This window comes from Rhinolophus hipposideros (assembly GCF_964194185.1).
Source record: "Rhinolophus hipposideros genome assembly, chromosome: 17".
NCBI classification, from domain to species: Eukaryota; Metazoa; Chordata; class Mammalia; order Chiroptera; family Rhinolophidae; genus Rhinolophus; species Rhinolophus hipposideros.
The window spans coordinates 2,657,892-2,678,080 of record NC_138063.1 but is presented as its reverse complement, the minus strand read 5'-3'; positions in this window follow the sequence as shown (position 1 = coordinate 2,678,080).

Genomic DNA, 20,189 nt, shown 5'->3' with positions numbered 1-20,189 from the left:
GGTTATGGATAATGCTGCTATGAACATTTGTGTACAAGTCTTGCTGGCAATGTAGATTTTCATTTTCCTTGAGTAGATACCTAGAAATAGAATTACTAGTTTATAAGATAAATTTATGTTAATTTTTTTCAGATTGGTAAACTGTCCATATCATCACCAAAACTCAGTATTGCCTGACATTTTGATTATAGCAATCCTCGTGGGTGTGAAGTGGTATGTCATTGTAGTTCTAATTATATTTACCTAACGATTATAACAGTTGAGCATCTTCTCAAGTGCTTGTTGGCCATTTTGTATAACTTCTTTGGGAAAGTTTTTATTTGAATCTTTTGCCCATTTTAAATTTTGCTATTTATCTTCTTAGTATTGAGTTATGAGAGTTCTTTATATGCTTTGGATAGAAATCTTTTTTAGGACATGTGATTTGCAAATATTTTCCCCCCAGTCTGTGGATTGCCTTTTTACTTTACTAACGGTACATTTTGAATAGAAAAGTTTAATTTTTAAGTTCAATTTATCAACTTTTATCATTTGTGCTTTTGGTGTTTTATCTAAGAATTCTAAGCTTAACTCTTGGTCACAAAAATTTATATTTTCTCATGGAATTTTATAGCGTTAGTTCTTACGTTTAGGTCTATCATCCATTTTGAGTTAATTTTGTGTATGGTATGAGAGAAGGGTCTATCTATGTCAACGTTTTTCCATGTAGATAATCACCTTCCCAGTATCATTCTTTGAAAGTTCTGTCCTTTCCCCTCTTGACTTTTTTAAGTTGTATTTTTCACTTCAGTTTTATTTGCTGTCCTGGCATAAAAGGGACAACTAGTGATTTTTATTTTAACTTGTCACTTTACCGAACCATCTAATTTAATTCTTTGTTCACATACAGTAAAAATCATTCTCAACTAATGATAATTTCACATATTCCTTTTCAAAAACTCTGTTCTGAAAATATTTTTATCTCATTACATTGATTTGGAATTTTAAAGTGATATTGGGAGAAAAAAATGAATTAGTCATTCTTATCATATTCTTGACTTCCCTGGAATACTTCTAGTGTTTCAGCATTTACTATAAAATATTTACTGTGAGTTTTGGAAGTTATATTACCCAACTTGGGTGATAACTTTCTATTCTATTTATATGTATTAAAGGAACAGGTGTTCTATTCAGTCTCTCTCTCTCTGCATCCGATGAAATGCTTATGTGAAATTTGGTTTCTTAACAATTAATTCAATAAATCATGTTAACAGACTTCTTGATTTGGTTTGTCTGATGTTTGCTCAGGATTAGTTTGAGCCTATGATTTCCGGCAAGGAGACCACAGAAGTGGTGATGTGGTGGTCTTTTGGGCGCATCGTATCAGGAGGAATATGAGGCCAAAGTGTCTTACTACTTGGGGTGTTAACCTTGACCACATGATTAAGGTGTTGTCTGCCCTAATTCTCTCCTGGAAAATTATATTTGAGTTATAGTATGGAATAAACCCCCTTCTTCACAGTGTTATCCTTCTATTTTGTTGGATTCACTGTGTTAATGGTTAGAATTTCTTTAACCTGTATTAATAAGTGAGGTGTAAATATACTTTAAAATTATTCCTTTGTTTATTTGGCTTTGTTTTTAGTGTTAGCTTCATAAGTCTGCCTGGAAAATTCTCTGTAGTTTTCTATGCTACAATATAGTTTAACTGACAGAAGGAATTAGGTATGCCTTGAAAGCTGATAAACGATTCTGTGCCTGAAAAGTTTTTGTGGCAGATATTTGAGAAGCTTTTAAATTTCTTTTAAAATTAATGTATTAGGATTTTTTCCATCTCTCCCTTTTGGGAGGTAATTTTGGTAACACATCTCCCTAAAAGTAATCTATTTTATTTGTTTTCTATGTTCAAATGATTGGTATGATGCTGTGTATATATTATTTTGTTATGATTTAAATTTTTTTTTATGTTTAAGTGTTTACTATGCTCTTTTCCCATTTCTGTTGTTGGTAATGTCTATTTATATTCTCTCTCGCTTTCTCTCTCTCTCAGTTTAGTTTGTCTGTTTTATTAGTCCTTTCAAAAAACTTCTGTTTTGCTTTCTATTAATTTCTGGCACTAATTAACCTTTAGATCTTTCTAACACAAGACACTAGCTCAAAAGAAATTTGTTATATTTCATGTTTTCAAAATCGGGAAAACGGTAGAAGCAGCAAAGCAGAAAAAGAGATGTGTAAGAAATCCTGCAACTCTCAGACATAAATTTCCAAGTTACTCTCATATCTAATCTTTTTACAAACATTTTGCTTTTTCCTTTTGCCAAGGAGGGCACATTTTTACAATTTAAAAATAAATGTTCCATCTACCTAGGTGGTTAAATTGCCTTTGTTTGGAACCCCCCCTAGCCAAGTCATCATTTATAAGTAGGGTTACGTGAAAAGCATTCAGACTTTTGGAGAAACTCCCGCGGACTTCAGAATTGAAAAGTACACTAATGTTCTGCCTGTTTTAAGGCACATTTGAAATGGAGTCCAGCGTGATAATGGAGGAGCTGTGCAAAGGCAGCGCCTGCTTGTTTCTTTGCCAAGTGAAAACGGAATCGTTTATTATTCCGCAGTCTCATGCTCTCAGTTCCCTTCTTCACTCCAGGTCTCCTCCTCTTAGAACCTCACGTGGCAGCTCTTGGCTTATCCTAGAAGAATGGCGTTTGCAGCTGTCGCCCTGGTGGGAGGGGAGGTAGAGAGGACGACTCCGTGCTCTTGCCCAGCCTGAGAACAAGGGACATGGCGTATCTTGTGTCCTCATTGCTGACTTCAGGCGTGCCGACGGATACATTTTGACAAAACATCTTCCAGCTAACCACTTGCCCTCCTTTTGGAGACATTAAACAATATTATTTTGCTTTGTCACTGTTTCCAGGAAGAGAGAAGGGTGAGCTGCAAAGCTGGTGGCATTGCAAGCTGAAGTCTGACAAGGCTGCAGCCCTGCAAGCAGGAAGGCTTGCTGTGGAATAAGTAGGGCTCAGGACTGCCTAGAAACCAAACCAGCCTCTGCAGTCATGCTCCAGAGTCACATTTTCTGCCTGGAAAAAAGAAAAAAAGCACATTTGACACATGACCTCAAATAGCCATAATTAGGAGACTTTCAGGACTGAGTTGGGGGGGAGTGGGCAAAGTAGAACCCTTCAGAATGCTGCTTCGTTTCAGCAGAAGTTCTCTTTAAAGCATGTGTGAGAATCCACTGGAAAAAAATGTCAAGTCTTTTTCAAAGTCATGTGAAGCAGAAGCTACCCTGGCCTTAAAAATTCAGACCTGTGTGGTGTGAACTTTCCTAGCCATGGTTTTGTTTGTTCTTTCCCTCAAGGGATTCACAGAAGTTGGACATGAAAGCACTTTTTAAGTCAGCTTGCCATTAGCCTCTCCCTATGAAATTTCTAGCTCAGTCATTACCGTTCACTTAGCAACACTCAAGTGGTGGGGCAGACAGTTGCCTTTTGCTCCCACAAAAGCAAACAATCTTTTCCTATAGGGTGATGCCATTATTGAGTCACATTTCCTCCCACCTCAGCCAACAAATAAATAAGTAAAGGTGCCAAGAATGCTGGTTCCTGGGCCCCAGGAGGTGTTGGGGGCGCTGGTTGGGTGGTGGCCCTCCAGAGAGGGGCCCTGGCTGCCCACATCTGGGAAGGGGCTGCCCCACAGCTGTGCAGCCGCCCGCCCCATCGTAGGCCTGGTCCATCCATCACCCGAGCTCCTGCTGTTAGGGGTCTCTCGGTAGGATGGCCGTCCTGGCAGGGGCCTGGTCTAGACACCCCTCCCGCACACCCAGTGCTATCAGTCAACTTCTGCGTGAACTGTGTTTCACCTCGTGACCTCCCATTCAACCCAGACAAACATGAAAGTGTGAACTGGGCCTCTGAGGGGGCAAGAGGCCTCTTAACCCACTTAGCTCCTTTTCCAGCCCCACATCAAACGCGCACAGCCTGACCCCCACTGCTGCATTTGTCCCTCACGTGGACCTGCGGCTACTGGGCAGCTGCCCTGGCCTTGGGGGGCCAAGCCCTGCACCCACCTGAATAAACGGCGGGCTGGACCCACTCACGTCCACTCACCGGTGCGAGCAGGGATGAGTAGGTCTGAGCAAAGGCAACTCAGTCTCCAGAGAAAACAGCACAGATCACATGCACTTACCACAGGACAGTTCTTGCAGAGTTTTCAGGAAAGAAGAAGTGTGCAAGCACCCCCCGTTCCTTGGGGGTCCAAGCCCCTCAGTGGCTTCTCCAGCAGGGCTCAGGCAGCACTGTGAGGACACCTCCTTCAGCCCTCCTTGGAGGAGGTGCTGGACTGGTGGAGCTGTGACTTTACAAAGTCTGAATGAGAAATCAGACTGGTTCCACGTGGCCCGGCTCTTTCCTGTGTGTCCGGGATGGGCCACAGGCGTTGCCCTCCTGCCTGAGAGCCTGCCGCCTGCCAGCCTCACTCCCCTTTCCTCTCTAGCCAGAGCCTTGCCTGAAGCCTAGTCACCCAGTCACGCCGCCCCTGTGTTGGCCCCAACCCCTCAACGTGTCAGGTACACAAATGCGGTGGAGGATTTGATGTCTCCTTCACCAGAAGCGTTGCTCTGGTGCAACGGCTGGAGTCTACACACCCTAGTAAAGACCTGCTCCCACCCTGAGTGTTGTGTTGCCCTCCGGATTCAAACACTCCAGAGTAGGTACTTAAAACTCACTGTAAGATACACTTTTCTGCAGTTGTAGAATGCAAGAGAAACAGAGTTCTTTTGGGTTAAAAGTACGGATGACAAGTGAAGCTGGGGAGAGGCTGCTGGCTGCCTCTGGGCAGAGCGGGGAGAGGGCTGTGCTGGCCCAGGCTGCCCTTTGAGTGCTGTGGGTGGTGAGCCACCCTGTGGCCATCTCTAGGGTTGGTCAGGTGACACCCCAGGGCCCAGCCCCAGAGGCAGCAGCCCCCAGGAAGCACATGGCCCCATGGGAGAGCTCGGCGTCCATTTTCTGTGGTTTCTAGAAAATGAAATTTTGAATACAAATAAATCCATCACTTCAAAGCAACTTTTTGAGCATTATTGATGTATGCTTTGATATGCATTGACAAGCTGCCTTAAACTACCAACAGCACTTGCTTCTGGATTCTAGAAACATTCACTACTGTAGTTTCCATACATGTGATATATTTCAGTCTACTTAAGGTCTCAAGGTATGATAACATTTCCAAGTATCTTATACTTGGTTTGCTGTATTATAACCCTTGTGAACATAGATGGACTGGGGATATAATTTGTGCTGAGAGTAGAGAAAAGTCATGGTGTCACTGGACTCAATTTCAAGACTTATTATTGAATAATTTGATACAGGTATAAAATATGGCTTCATATTTCTATATTCATGTTACACCCCAGTTCAAACAGGTGAAAACACAATTATAGGCTATATGACTTCGAATAGTGTCGTTTTCAAACTAATCATTTCTTTCGGTTTGAATCCTATCGCCTCAAAAAGACATATTGAAGTCCCAATCTCTGGTACATGTAAACTTGACCTTATTTGGAAACAAGGTCCGTGCAGATGTGATTAGTTAAGATGAGACCATAGGTAAGTGGGGTGGCCCTTAATCCACCATGACAGGTGTTGGTATGAAAAGAGGAGAGAGATACTGAGACAGAGACACACAGCGAGGCATGGCCACGTGACGATGGAGGCAGAGACGGGAGTGACACGTCTATAAGCGAAGGGGTGCAGACAAACACCAGAATTCAGAAGACGTCAGGAAGAATGTCTGATAGGTTTCAGAGGAAGTGTGGCACTGCAGACACCTTGATGTCAGACTTCTGCTGTACAGAGCCATGAAAGAAGCGAAGAGCAACTTTGCGTCCTGTGGCGTAGCTTGAGAGTGTTTGACCAAGCCTGCTTGGGTGGCCTTTTCTTTCCATCTGATTCATGCCCACCTTTAAAGCATCGTGGTGGGCAGAATAATGGCACCCTTCAGATGTTCACATCCTAGTCCTGCAACCCATGACTATGAAGGCTACATGGCTAAGGGGAGTTAAGGCTGCAGATGAATGAAGGTTGTGAATCAGCTGGCTTTAAAATAGGGAGATGACCCAGGTGGGCCCAGAGAATCAGGACTGTGCTTAAAAGAGGAAGTGGGGATTAGAAGAGAAAGCCAGAGGGATGGAAGTGAGGGAGGGGCTCAGCAGAAGACACTGGCTTTGAAGAGAGAGGAAGGGGACACAGGCCAGGGTTGGGGGTGATCTCTAGAAGCAGCAACAGGCAAGGGAATGGCTTCTCCCTGAGAGCCTCCAGGGAGAACGCAGCCCTGCTGACACCTTGATCCTAGCCCCGTGAGAATCATGGTGGGCTTCCATTGTGTAGCCCAGTTAGATAACAATGTTGTGTTGTTTTAAGCCACCAATTTGCGGTAATGTGTTGGTCATATCAGCGATAGAAAACTAATACAAGCAGTAAGTCAAATATTTTTTTTTAAAGAAAATTGGGCTTTGGATGTGGAAAGTTGAATTTTAGATTTCGTTTAGCATCTTGTTCTAGAATATTATCTGCACGAATTTATCTCATTTTATACTCAAAAAAGATCATTTACATGAGTGTTTGCCACAAGACGAACATAATATAGTGTAAAACCACTTTCCCCCTGGTGGTTTCGTGCTCTTCCTGGAAAGATTTTATACACCAACAGGATGCTGTAATGCTTCTGTTTCAGATCAACATTTGTGTTCATGTTGCTGTTTTCAGAGCTTGAGATCATTTACGTCATCTAATGTGATTGGAAGTGTAATGATGAAAACGTGGTGTAGGCTCCCTCTAATTTTTCATAAATTTGTTGCTTTATCAGGTTAGAACATTGGCCCTCTTGCTGTTCCCACGTCCCTATTCTCGGCTCCAAGTGCTTTTGTTACTGGAACTTTTGGGTTTCCTGGTGTGTATGAATCTCAGTGTTTGTATCTACCAGTTACAGGACACACAGGATTCGTGATGGTCATGTTATGTGAATTCAATACACGCTTGGGAGCACACATTATCAGCAGGCCTGGATACATCCTCAGGTGATTTAAATATATCTCAAAGTTGGGTTCAACAAGCCAAATAAAACCATTAGATTTGTAAGCTAAGTGTTGGAAAGCTGTAACAACTATTCCCCATGTTTCTCCGTGGAGATCGTGGAGAACAGAGCAAATCACTTTGCCCCAAATACAAATGAATTTCTCAGAAATTCAAAGGAGGGAGTGCACTGTGAACTCATACATCTGGACCTCACTTTCCCTTGTCTCTTCCCTCCATCCCTACCTGCCTTTGGTTCTTTTTGGCACTGAGCTCCCTCATGGTGGGGGAGAGTGGTTTCATTGGTCTGCTGGCAAGGCCACAGCAGCCCTGCTTCCTGAAGAGGCAGATTTCTGTCCTGTCACCAAATGTAGACGGCTGTGGCCTCAGGGTTTCAATGCATCTATATGCATTTTAATAGGAAAATAGATCCACATAGTGCATTAGCTCCCTGCTTATCCCTCAGCTCTTCACCACGTTCGTCTTGGGCTTGGCTCGCAGTCTGGATGTGGGGCTCACGACGTGGCATCTGGGTTCTAGTCAACAGGTGCCCTGAAGTGTGCTGTCAAGGTCACTGAGAAAGTACCGGGAAAACAGAGACATGCACACACATGCTCGCACACATGCACAAATACCATACACATACAAACAGCATACACACGTGTATAATACACACATGCATGTACAGCACATGATATCCACGTGCACACACATGCACATACTCACACACACACACACTCACTCTGCTGGGCTGGGTGGTGGAGGACACTGAATTACTGTGCAAAGCCAAAGAAGAACATTTTCTCCACAGATACGAGGTTGAGTTAAATGACCTTCTGTCTACTTGAGAATCAGGGGGACGTCGGATCACTTTTCCGTTGTGACTGTGGGGTCTCTTTTGTCCTTTTTTCCCGTTTTGTCCCCACGTCAGTAGGTGGGTGGAGGTATCCCTCTCAGAAGCTTGCCGTGTTTCCAAACATGGCAGCCATGTCTTCCCGGGCAGCAGGCGTGGTGGCTGCTGGATCTGCCTAGGATTTGGGGGTGTGCATAGGGTGACAAATTAGGATGTGTGTGCGCAAAGGTTATTCAAATATTTCAAATACAGCATATTTGAGCACGGAAAGGCCAGGGAACATTAGTCAAATGTCAGCACCAAGACACTTCGTAGGCTGTTTCTGCTGTGTGTTTGCAGAGCGGCAGTCAGGCTTCAGGGGACGCGTGCTGTCCCAGTGTGAGGGAACTTGCAGAGAATTATGCATGGAAGCTCTAGAAGCCTTGGGAATTCAGATGGCTGCAGTGGACAGGTCGTGCTGTTAAATAGCCAGACTAGTTCCTCTGGACCTGAGGCTAAGGGAGTGGACTGACAAGGCCCAAGTCTGGTCCCATTCCCGGCCCTCGGGAAGTTAGATTCAAAGAAGGAAATATTTTGCATAAAAATGATTTTCACAGCGTAGTGGCTGAAAGAATAATAAGCTGGCCATGGCCTCCACCAGAGCAAGGAGGGATCATCCCTCGGGACTCACACAGCTGGCCATTCGCCCAAGTGTGTCCCCTCCCAGCACCGCCCCTTGCCTCCCCCCCATTTCCCGCCCAGGCTTCCCCCCAAAGCCACGCCAGCCCAATGCCTCTCCTTTCTCGCCTATCAAAACAGTGCAGCAGCCTCAGTCTCAAACTCAAGAGTCTTTTGACAGCAGCAATTAAGCAACTTAATTAATGAGTGAATAAAAATGATAATATTTACTGAATGGGAGAATGCTGTTTTGCATTTTTATTCAAACTCTGCACCTGAAGAACACTGAGGGAAGCTTCCCCACCCCCAATGCCACTGAGGCTTGCCACCCTCTCTGCCTCTCCCTGTCTCTCTGTCTGTCTCAGTCTCTCCCCCTGTGTCTTCCCATCTCTCTCTGTCTGTCTCTCTTTCTGTCTCTCTGTCTCCCAGTCTCTCTCTGTCTCTCTCCCTGTGTCTCTCTGTCTCTGTCTGTCTCTCTCCCTGTGTCTCCTCCCTGTTTCTATCTCCTGCTTCCTTCAGTCTGGTCTCGTAAGCCCCCATAGGACACAGAGTGTAAAATGCGTATGTGGAGCAAATCCCTGTCCAGTTTCCAAGGGGAATAAACTTCCATCTTTGTCATAGTCTTCGTTCACCCCTAAAAAACCTCATTCATACATGAAGGACAATTTCATGATACTTTTCTGAGGCTGAACTTTACATCAAAGTGGGTGATTAATTACTGATAAGGGTATAATAAAACATTAATGCCTTTTGTAATTAACCAGCTTAGGGATGACATCCCCATCTCTTCACGAGTGACACACTCACAAGCGTGCATGTGCACATGCACACACACACACACACACACACACACTCACTCACGAGAACTTTAAAAAAAATTCTTTATTTGGCTATTAATCTCAGCAGTACCCTCAATGCATTACATCCTTTTTAAAAGCCACATATATTTTCCTCAATGAAATGTATAATCCATCTCGAGTGTAAGAAAAGCCCCATACATAATTATTTCCTTGTGACAGACAGTGAGTTTTTTAGCTATTATTTTTGACGGTGCTGTCATGGATGCCAAGTGTATATTGTGGTGGGAGCCAGCCAAAGCCAAGAAAACCCACCTGGAGAGCAGACTCCTTTTTTCTGTCGGGAAAGGTTCCCCAAGTTTGACAGGCCCACCATTCTGGTTAAGCTTAATTAGTCAAGAGAAAAAAAATAACTGACTTCAGAGTGTTACATTTGGGGCCCCCCCTTTTTTCCCCTTTCCTCTCAAAATGTGACATTCTTTGGGGAAGACCAAGTTACCAATGGGACCTGTGCCTGTGCTTTCTAACCCCCTGGCCAGGCTCATGTGGGGCAGGCTTCACAGGCCATGCCTCATCTGTTTAGTGCTTCCTAGAGCTCTGCCAGCTTAACCCATGAAGCTACGGTTCTGCATTGGCAGAACTGGTGTAAGGCTACTCGGAGAAACACTGATTTATTTCAGGATGAAATTGGTGAATATGGAAGCATGCAGGATTTGGGCTGGCTGTGGGAAGACATCATCCCAGTAGTGGGGTGCGGTAGAGCTGTCCGTCACACTGACAGCCCCCACCTTTCCTGCCCCTGTATCTTCATCTTTGCCAGTGTCCTCCCATACAAATGCTAGCTCCTGCCATGTGACTTGTTCTGACCAACGGGACAGACTTGATACCAGCTGAGCATAAAAATGTGCTTGTGTGTTTCTGCTTTCTTTCTTGGACACCTGCCACCATCATGGGGACATTGGCCTGCTGGGGGATGGGACAGATGCATAGAGGAGAACTGAGCCATCCAGCTAAGGCCATTCCCACCAGCCAGTGCCCAGTGAGCCACTAGCTGATGGCACATGTGCGAGTGAGCCCAACTGGAGTACCAAACCTGCACGTCTGACTTGTAAACTCGTGACAAATAAGAAATATGAAGTTTCACTGCTAAGCCTCTGGGCTTTGAGCTGGTTTGTGATGTCTCAGTGTCTCACTGCTGCCTGAGGGTCTCAGCACAAAGGTGTTGAGTTGAGCACCTACTGAATGCAAAGCTCTGCTGGGCATGGTGGGTATGCAGAGAGCATGACAAGTGGCACTTCCGCCGACAGTCACACTCATGAAGCATCAGTTACTATGACAAGGTAGAATGCGTGGGAATCCTCAAGTCTGGGCTCCCTAAGGAGGGGGAGGCTCTAGGCCCAACTGCTTTCCTCGTATGTGTTTCTCGTACCTTTTCGATCTTAAATCTCTTCATACACGACTGATCTTTCTGATTGGACGTTTATGTTTCCCGTTGGACAGTAAGCACTGTGAGGGTCCCCTGTCTGTCTTCCGGGGGCCCTGGCAGATGGTCAGCACCTACTCACCAGCAGGCATTTGCTGTGTGAAAGACTGTTATGAAAATTTAGAGGAGGGAGAGGTGAAGTGTGCTGGGGAGGAAGACTGCTCCTGAGAGACCTCTCAGAGCTTTGTCTCCAGCTATGAGGGTATAATCACGGTTTAGCTCACACCCTTCCCACCCCCCACTGCATGTTTGTTTATGTTCAAGTGATTAACTCTTGACAAGAAAGATAGGATGGTCCCACGTCTGGAATCCCTGCTGGTGAGCATTAAGGAGGGCGGGGCACCAGGTGAAATCTGGAGGCCAAAGGCCAGGTGTCTCTGCAGAATGGGGAAGGGGGCACAGGGCAGATTAGGTTCTGGTGGCCCTTACCCTTACCCCATGGGCATGGATCAGCGTTGTGGGCAGGAGCTGTGGGTATAACCAGACACACCTTCATTCACATGGTGCCTCTGCCAGCTGACTGGCTCTCTGGGCCGATTTCTGTACTGTCAAAGGTCATCGTAAGGATTCAATGCAGGAATACCGTACCCTTCAGATCTCCTGGGCACAAGGGTTCCTGGGCAAGCAGCCCCCACTGATTCTGTTATTTATCTTGTGTCTGCATCCCCTTGTTTTCCAGAGAAAGCCGTGAGTATTGGGGTGGGTTGGGGTCCCCACCAGGCAAGAAACCCACACTGAGAACTCACAGTGCAACTCAGGAAAGGTCGGCTTTGATAGTTGAGAGGTATTGCAGGGTAAGACCCGCCCGCCCGAGTTTTCTTGTTGCTGTTGTCCTAACCAGGAATGGCTTCAGTGCCAGCAGTCAATGCATTTATAAATTGTTAGATTTCAAAATGAGAAAAACGACAACAGACAACCACAGTGAGTGTTGATGTTTCTGGTAAGGCAGCCTGGTGTAATCCACAGAGCACTGAGAGGTAGGGTCCCTGGACCTTGGAATCCCGGCCATTACTCCTGAATGTGTCGTTTGGCAAAGCACCTAACTTCTGAGAGCCACTGCCCCTCGCTGACAACTGGGAGGCCTCGTAATTGGGTTCTCTCTCTTCTCTCCCCCCTCCCTCCCTCTTCTTCCTTCCCTCTCACGCTCCTTCCCTCCCCTAAGTTGAGCAGAAAACATAGCAGTGCTCAGGGAAGTGATATAAAATCTGTAAAATCTAAGTAACTATGAAACACATCATAATAATAAGGTTTTCATAACTCACAGTTATTGAGAGCTTACTGTGTGCCGATCCCTGTCTGTACAGGTGCGTGCCTCCTCTCACTCAGTCTTCACAACAGTCGTGTGAAATGCACACACTATCCCAATGTCTCAGTGACTTGTAATGTCACAGTGCTATTCGTCCATTACCTGTGTGTTTCATGCCGCGTTATTAGGCCATCGATGCCCCCGAGTCCTGGGTCACAGAGGTGCTAATCCAGTGACTCCAGCTCTCTGAACGGCTGGTTTGGGGTGCTACCTACAGTCTCCCTGATCGGCTCGGGGGCAGTGGGCTGTTGGTATGATGGAAAGGAGCCCGTGGCTGCAAAACTGGCGGTTGAATACAAGCAGGGCCTAGTTGGGCATTAAGTGTTTTGCGCTCCCCCAAAGAGCCCGTGTTCTTAATGAAATCCTGATATACTGCTCGCTCCTGCGGATATAACACATTTGACAAGAAGGGGCTTTCGGTCCCACACCAGCCATTTCCGTTCAGCGAGGCCATTTGCAGAGCAACAGTATTTCCACCAGCTGAGGGCCCGGCCTTCAAACCCCGAGCCTCCGTTTCTGTCTGCATTTAGCCTTGCCGGGCTGGTTCAGGCGTGACTTGAGATTATTCCTTCTTTGAGCGTCCCTTTGATGGCACTTTGTCATCGCTGCGCCCTCAGCTATAATTTTAGCCGATCACAACCAGCACGAGGTGACTTTGTTATCAGGGCTGCATTCTTTCTCTCTATGGTCACTGCACAGTTCAGGACCCCCCCCCCCCACCGCTCCGTTTACTTTCCTGATACTTATACCTTCTTTCCGGGCTGCCCTAAATATGACAGCTGGACTGCTGACAGTGGTGTCATCTACGGGACACATGGCTTGTACACCCCACACTGCATTGATCCCATCACTGCTAGCAGCTTGATTTCCCCAGGACCAGCCCATCCAGACGTGCGTGAGCTTGGGTCCCATCCATTACTCCCCATGTGGTCCTTACGGCTCACACATGCACAGCCCCAGGTGCTCAGTGCCAGGCTTTGAAAGGCCCTGATCCCAGCCCCTAGGCGGCACCCTCACCTGGTCTCTGCTTCGAGTTACAGAGCAAATAGAAGCAGTAAATACAGTTCCCCACGCCCAGCCACCTGCCAGCTAATGAGTGACATCATTTAACACTGTTTTGAAAAGAGAGATTTAAAATTGTTTTGAAAACTGAAGGAAAAATACAAATGTTTGAGTGTTAAACATTTTGCCCAAATACTAAAATGTTAACGTCTTTTTTTCTGACAGTTTTACAGGAAAGTGAGCTTCAGCATGCTCGTGGCTGTCAATGAAAATCTCAGTGCTGAGTTTGGTAAACATTATGGCAGTAGAGTGGCAGCTGAAAAATAAAGTTTAAGGAAATGAGAGGTGTTCAATTCTCTTCAGATTTTCCCAAATTCATTCAATATTTTGCTTTCTTTTAACTCAAAAATTTTAAAACACTCCAAATTCTATCCACATGCATCCTACAATTGTTACTGCTTTCTCCTATTACAAAATATATGCTGTCTGTAGAAATTTGGGAAAATAGGAAGGAATGAAGACTAAAATAAAAATCACCCATATGTCAAGCCTTAGGAATAATCACACACATATCCATATTACTTGGAAGCACATATATTACACTCCAAATGTTTCAAAAACATAATTTGGACAGTAGTCTAAATAGAAATTTATATTCTGATTTTTACCTTAATATTGTAATTTTCAAAGTAGAGGTTTTATTTTATTTTCCTTTACTGCACAGCATATATATCCTTTTTTAGGAAAACAAAAATACAGGAAAGAAAGATAATGAAATAAAAATCAGTCAAAATCCTTTCATTTAGAGATGACTACTGTTATCTTTTCAGTTTTTGTTTCTATCTAACTGTATATATTTTGAATGAAAATAGTATAAATATAGATACACACATATATGATTTACTAACAATGATTTAATTTTATGATAAGTGGTATATAACTTTTGTGAATAATTATCTATATGATCACTTTTATTAGCATAGTGTTCCACTGTTGAAGAGTGTATTTAACCAAAAAAAATGATTATAAGACATCTAGGCTGTGTTAGTCTTCTATGATTCGTAATGAAGCTATAAACATAACTTGTAGAAACATTCATGGATATATTTCCGAAATAATACATGCAAGTAGCATTTTCAGGTCAAAGAATGAAAACATAACTTTGTTACATTCAGCAGATATTCTGTCATTTGGCTCTTCCCTAATTTATTTAACCATTTTCCCACCTTTTGATGTTTAATCCATTTCAATGAACGCCCTTGAACCAAATGTTTATACTGACCATAGATTGCTAGTATGGTTTCCCTGAAGGGGGTTGTAGGGCCAGAGGAGGTGAAGTTAAAGGTTAAAAAGTAAATTGTCAGATTGTGTATCTGCAGAGTCTGTTCTGATGAAGTAGAAATAATTTCAGCATTTTTACCTTTCTTTCTGTGTTAGTGCAAATGCTAGCTATCAAAGATACCATCCTCATAATTAATTGTGTGAGATGGAATGAATTGGTTCGGAAAGTACCTGATTAAACTATGTACAGGTGAGCAGGTGATATAAAGGCTCGAAAAAAGGGAGAAGAGAAACAGGAACAGTTGTACATGAAAAGGAACGAGGTAGTAAAAGAAGCAACCCACACAAACTCTCAGCTTGGTTGAAATCGTCATTGATCTCTATTTGAACCGCAGGCCACTGGTATTAGCATCTTCAGGTAGCAAATTTCATCAGCATGACACACAGGTTGAGTTGCACAACTTAGTGAAAATATGGGTGCAAAAGAAGCAGAAACAAAATGAGAGTTTCTATCCAAACAGAGTATCCAAACCGTCAATAATGGAACTTATGAATCTTGTTGCCTTCCTTAATTAGACCATCCGATACACAGTTTATTTGGATTGAGAATTTGACTCTGAAAGGCAGTGTGTGACCTTGGGATTCTGCTTGAGAGTAATGATAGCAAAAATCTGGTATTTCGTAGGAGAAACAATCATACAAGAGGTGATAAGCTAATGAAAAAACATGTCACTCAGCCCATAAAGCAGAATTTTCTGGCTCTTTGGCTTTCTTCTCCTTCTTGCCCAAGATGTAGCTTCTCCAACCCAGGTCAACCAAGTACAAGGAGAGTGCCCGTGGCGGCACCTCTGTAGGCTGTGGGCTAGACTGTGCGGATCCAAGAACCAAGGGCAAGGCTCTTGACCTCAACATGCTCACTGTTGAGTAGGGAGATGGACGTGTGAACTGATCATTGGATTGCCATGAACAGGTATAGTTGAGGCTTATTAAATAGGGTTCAGCTACTTTTTTTTACTCTGTTCTCTGGTGGTAGCTTGGACACCTGGAAAAATTATATGGAAGAGCAAACAATACAGCTCCCTTGCAGACATTTGCAATTTGCCAGAGTTAGTTCTGTGAGCTTCCTCTGAAGGTTCATGTTATATCCTGGATCCCTGACGGGGACCTGAACCTTGACTTTCAGAGGAAGGACCTTAAGAAAAACGAGAGAACTCAGGAGCCTGGCATAGAGTTCTAAACTCTGCAAAGGAAAGGACAGACCCTGTCCCCACCTTTCTTTATGGGGTGGGTTAGGGGTCATGATATAGGGCGAAAGAACTTTGTCCTTTGCCAGGTAGCTTCACTGTGGCAGAGACATCACGTCCTGCCCTTGTCACCAGATCTCAGAGCCCACCATTACTCATCATCTCCACATGGACAGCCCTGGAGGAGACCATCAATTGCCAATGCAATTCAGCAGATACACTTCATAAATTTTAATTACATTCCCACTGAAAATGAATGGTCAGAAAATATAAAACATCTGCCATCCAGATCATTTACATTTTTCATACAATAAATCATCAGTGATATCCCAAACCATGGCTTAAATCATGTGAGTGTAGTAGGTCACAAAGAAGGAAAACCATCCATCGTGAGATAACTGTCTGGATCCCAGCACTTCCTTCTCGGGCTGTGCTAAGTGGGGCAAGGAGACAGGACGGACACCCAACACTTTACAGATGTGCTGGAGAGCAATGGGGCCCAGTCCTCATACCTAGAAGCTCCCAAGTCTTATCTAGAACCTGCTAATTGATCTACTTACCATTGTTTTGTCAGTGGGAAAACAGGACCTTGTTTAAGTAAGAGAATATCAGGCCAATTATGACTGGGAAAAGCAGGCATTTATCACTCAACTGGCTGGTTTATCAAGCCTGCAGGTAGTATAAAGAGGCAGTTTCGTTTTCAAAAATGAATTTTTATTAACATTATATTCATAAAACTACCGTTTGCCTCTAAGTATCTTCCACGTCATCAAGCACGAGGCGGGGGCATTGCCATAGTGACGGGCCTCCTTGGCGACCCAGGGGCCCTGCTGCTGAGGGACGAGAGACCCAGGGAGATAGCAGCTCAGTGAAAGTGTCCAGAATCAGTGCAGCCACAGCCGGAGAACGACCTAACATGGAACCGTTGCGGAAGCAGATTAAGTGCCCTAAGGGGAGGTTGACACAGCTGCCGATGTGTCACCAAACCCCGTTTTGCCTTTCATTTGTCAGTTTTCCCTTTTCTGTCTCTTTTTCAAACACCTCCCCCTCTGTAGGCTGAAGATGGGATTGGGGAGACATGCCTCTCCTTCCCTTGGAGAAGGCTCTCTTCCGGGCTCTGGGGGGGAAGGCTCCCTGCTGTGCGCCATCAGTGAGATTGTGTACAACAAAAGAACACGCACATTTGAGCCAGGGGCTCCCAGGTTGAGTTGCAGGTATGTGTGATGGGGGAGCCACCGGCATTCTGCGATTCCTGATATTAAATCTGACAGGAATAATGGGTGTCCATTACCTTTTAAAAGGTCAAAGAGACATTGCAGTATTAATTCAGTGGCTGTACAGTTGAGGACACTGGGGCCCACAGAGGTCAAATGGCCTGCCCGGTCACGCTGCAGTAACTACTCCTCTGTCTTCAGAAGCAGGGTCTCCGAGGGCTGGGTGAGCACGCATCTGCCCACGTGCTCCTTCTTCATTAACTGAGCCTGCTGAGGCTCTTCTGACTCAAACATGAGCCTTTAAAACAAAGCTCACACGTGTGTGTAGTACAGAGTTGAAGTGGGAAATACAAAAAGAATGGTGTACAGTAGAGTGCCCCCTCAATAAAACAACCCCAAAACCTGACTGTCTGGAGGAGCATAGGAGAGCATCACGTGACCCGTGACATGAAAAGTATGATAATACTCGTCAGCATTATTTCCAGGTGCGAGGCACTGGGCTCGTTAAATGAGAAGGCACGCCTGTCTGCAACCGTGTGTGGGCTCCTTTTCACCCCATCTGCAGCACCCCTCTGGCCTTGATTCAACATGAGGGGCCACAGGCATGTGTCCCCTCGTCGTTGCTTTGGTCACTTTGGACCATGCTCTCCAAAGCTTAACACCCAACGTACCTCTTCCTGTATCCCAAAATTCTGACTTTGTTTCCTGGCTTCTGCCTGGTGTTTCTTCCTCTGCATGCCATATCTCCTTTGACATGGTCTCAGGACAGTCACACACGTGCACTGGCCTTGCCTAGGTTTGGGCGAGCTGTGGCTGGGACTCTACCTCTGGGCACAGGGGACCAGTCTGTCCACACAGGGCCTCCTTGGGACTCAGAGCTGCCCTTGACATTGTCTGTCACAAGTTGCTTTTGCATTTCCCTCTGCAGTGAGCTGGCATGCCTAGTGCTTTCAAACAACGCAGATGATGTAGTGTACGTGAAGACTTGATTAAATCATGAAGCGATGCCATTCATAGATAACAGGTTTTCTCTCTAGGATAGGTAACTGTTTAGGTAGGCATCTAAAAAATAAAACCCAAAGTTTACTGAACAAGTTTTTTTTCTCTCTTCTATTTTGATTGAGGATGTTCTGGCTGAGTAACGTGTTCTTTTCAGACTCAATTGGATCTGGTTCTTCAGTGTTTCTTGGCTCTAATTAGAGTGGAATGTGCCTGTGAGTTGTCCGACAGCTACCTCGTCCTTGTGAAGCGTAGCTGCTTTTGAAAGTTAGTCCAAAGCCAGATATCCTCAGCACAAGGGAACTAGAAGTTGCCATATTTGTCTGCATAATTAAGAATGAGATGTGATAAAAATGGGTCTGAATTTCAGATGGCCACTTTCTTTCCTGTGTGAATGTGATAGAAAAGAATGCAATTGGTTTGGCTTTAGCATATTTCTGCTTCCCAGAAAAGAATGTTTTTCATTGTAACCATTTTTTGACAAGTCTACAATTCTCTAGAAGATTCTCTATCTGCCTAACAGACAAATATGCAACACACCTGTAGAACTTCATATTAAAGGTAGATAAAATTTTCCTTCTCATTCAGTATGGTAGATGTTTCTGGCAGCATAGAATTATCAGTATTTATTTCTCTCCCATCGTTTTCTAAAATCAGAATTAAAAGGAGGAAGAAAAACTAAAATTTTTAGGATAAATGTTTCTGTACTTTTTATCTTCTCCCAAAACTTCATTTTTGGAAAATCTTAAAGCAAATTTAAGTTCACTGTGCACAAGAGACTAAACTTTTAAAACTGTTTAAGAAAATAAGATATATTTTGGCTAGGTGAAAAATATTAACTATTAAAATACTTCCTGGTCTAAACTTTAATGTGAAAGGGTCTTGTGAGAAATTTGGAAGACAAAAATAATAAAGTTTCTAAGAAGACGAGTGATATTTGCGTAGGGGGGTTAGTGACACTGCTGGGACTAGTGACCCCACTGTCCCACCCCTGTGTCCCTCCCCTGTGTCCCTCCCCTGTGGACCATACTGTGTGAGGTAGGTTCTGAGCTTGGTGCTTTATTTATAGTCTGCAGACGCACGTGAAGCCACCCACACATTGAATCGCAAGCCCTCTGCTCAGCCAGTGTTATATGAACCTTCCCATCCCAAAAGACCTCATCCAAAGGGCTTATCAGGAGCTCTTCCATGTTGGGAGTGTTGGTCTGGGAAGCCTGTCATCCTGTAAGTGAGCTCATTTGCAGACCAAGAATTGGATCACAAAAAAGAGTAGGTTCAAATATGTTGACGGTTATTTTAAAACAGTATCACAACCTATTATGTGATTTTTCTAAGCACTGTTGACAAGTGTGCTTAGAAAAATGGTGAATGAAGAAAAAAATGAATAAATTAGGAGACATTTATTTATATTTTAATATTAATAATAATTTACATTACGTTTGACGAGCAAAATTATCAATATAGATGCTCCTTATTGCAGAATCAACAGAACGTTTCAAAAGTACATGTGACCGAAGTGGTGGTCTCCCAGGCTCCTGGAGCATGTCCTGCTTTGTGCCCTCTCTGTGCTAACTTAAATGGTATCTCACTTACCAATCTCTTAAGGTTGGCTTGGCTATCAGATCGGGAAACAATTACCATTGCTAATAGGCCCTGTGGATGGAGTCAACTGGGGAGGCCACTCTTCTGTTTAAAACTGACGATGGAATCCTAATGCCTTCAAAATAAAATATAACTATGTGGACATATTATAAGCAATTTATATCTATGATCTTGTCCCACTCCATGTGTCCATGACAATTGGAAATCAAGTATATTCTTTTACTTCTTCCCACCCTATACTTCTGTGTTTATTACTTCCTGAAAACTCCCAGTCTTTATTGATTACTCATTTTATTTTCTCTTTTAAGATTTTTTATTAAAACACAGCTAACATATAGTATTAGTTTCAGGTGTACACCATAGTTATTCAACATTTATATACCTAAAGAAGTGATCACCTTGATGAGTCCATCAGCCGTTTGACACTGTACCATACTATCACAATTTTATTGATTATATTCTCTACACTGCATTGCATCGGGTGTACAGCATAGTGGCTAGACATTTGTATAATTTAAGAAATGATCCCCCTGACTAGTCTAGTACCCACCTGGCACTATACATCATTATTACCATATTATTGACTATATTCCCTATGCTTTACTTTACATCCATATTCCACTGTATATACAGAGGTTGCCTAAAAATATATCTTAAGAAAGGAAAACTGTATTAAAATTGTAATAATATATACTAATAACAAAA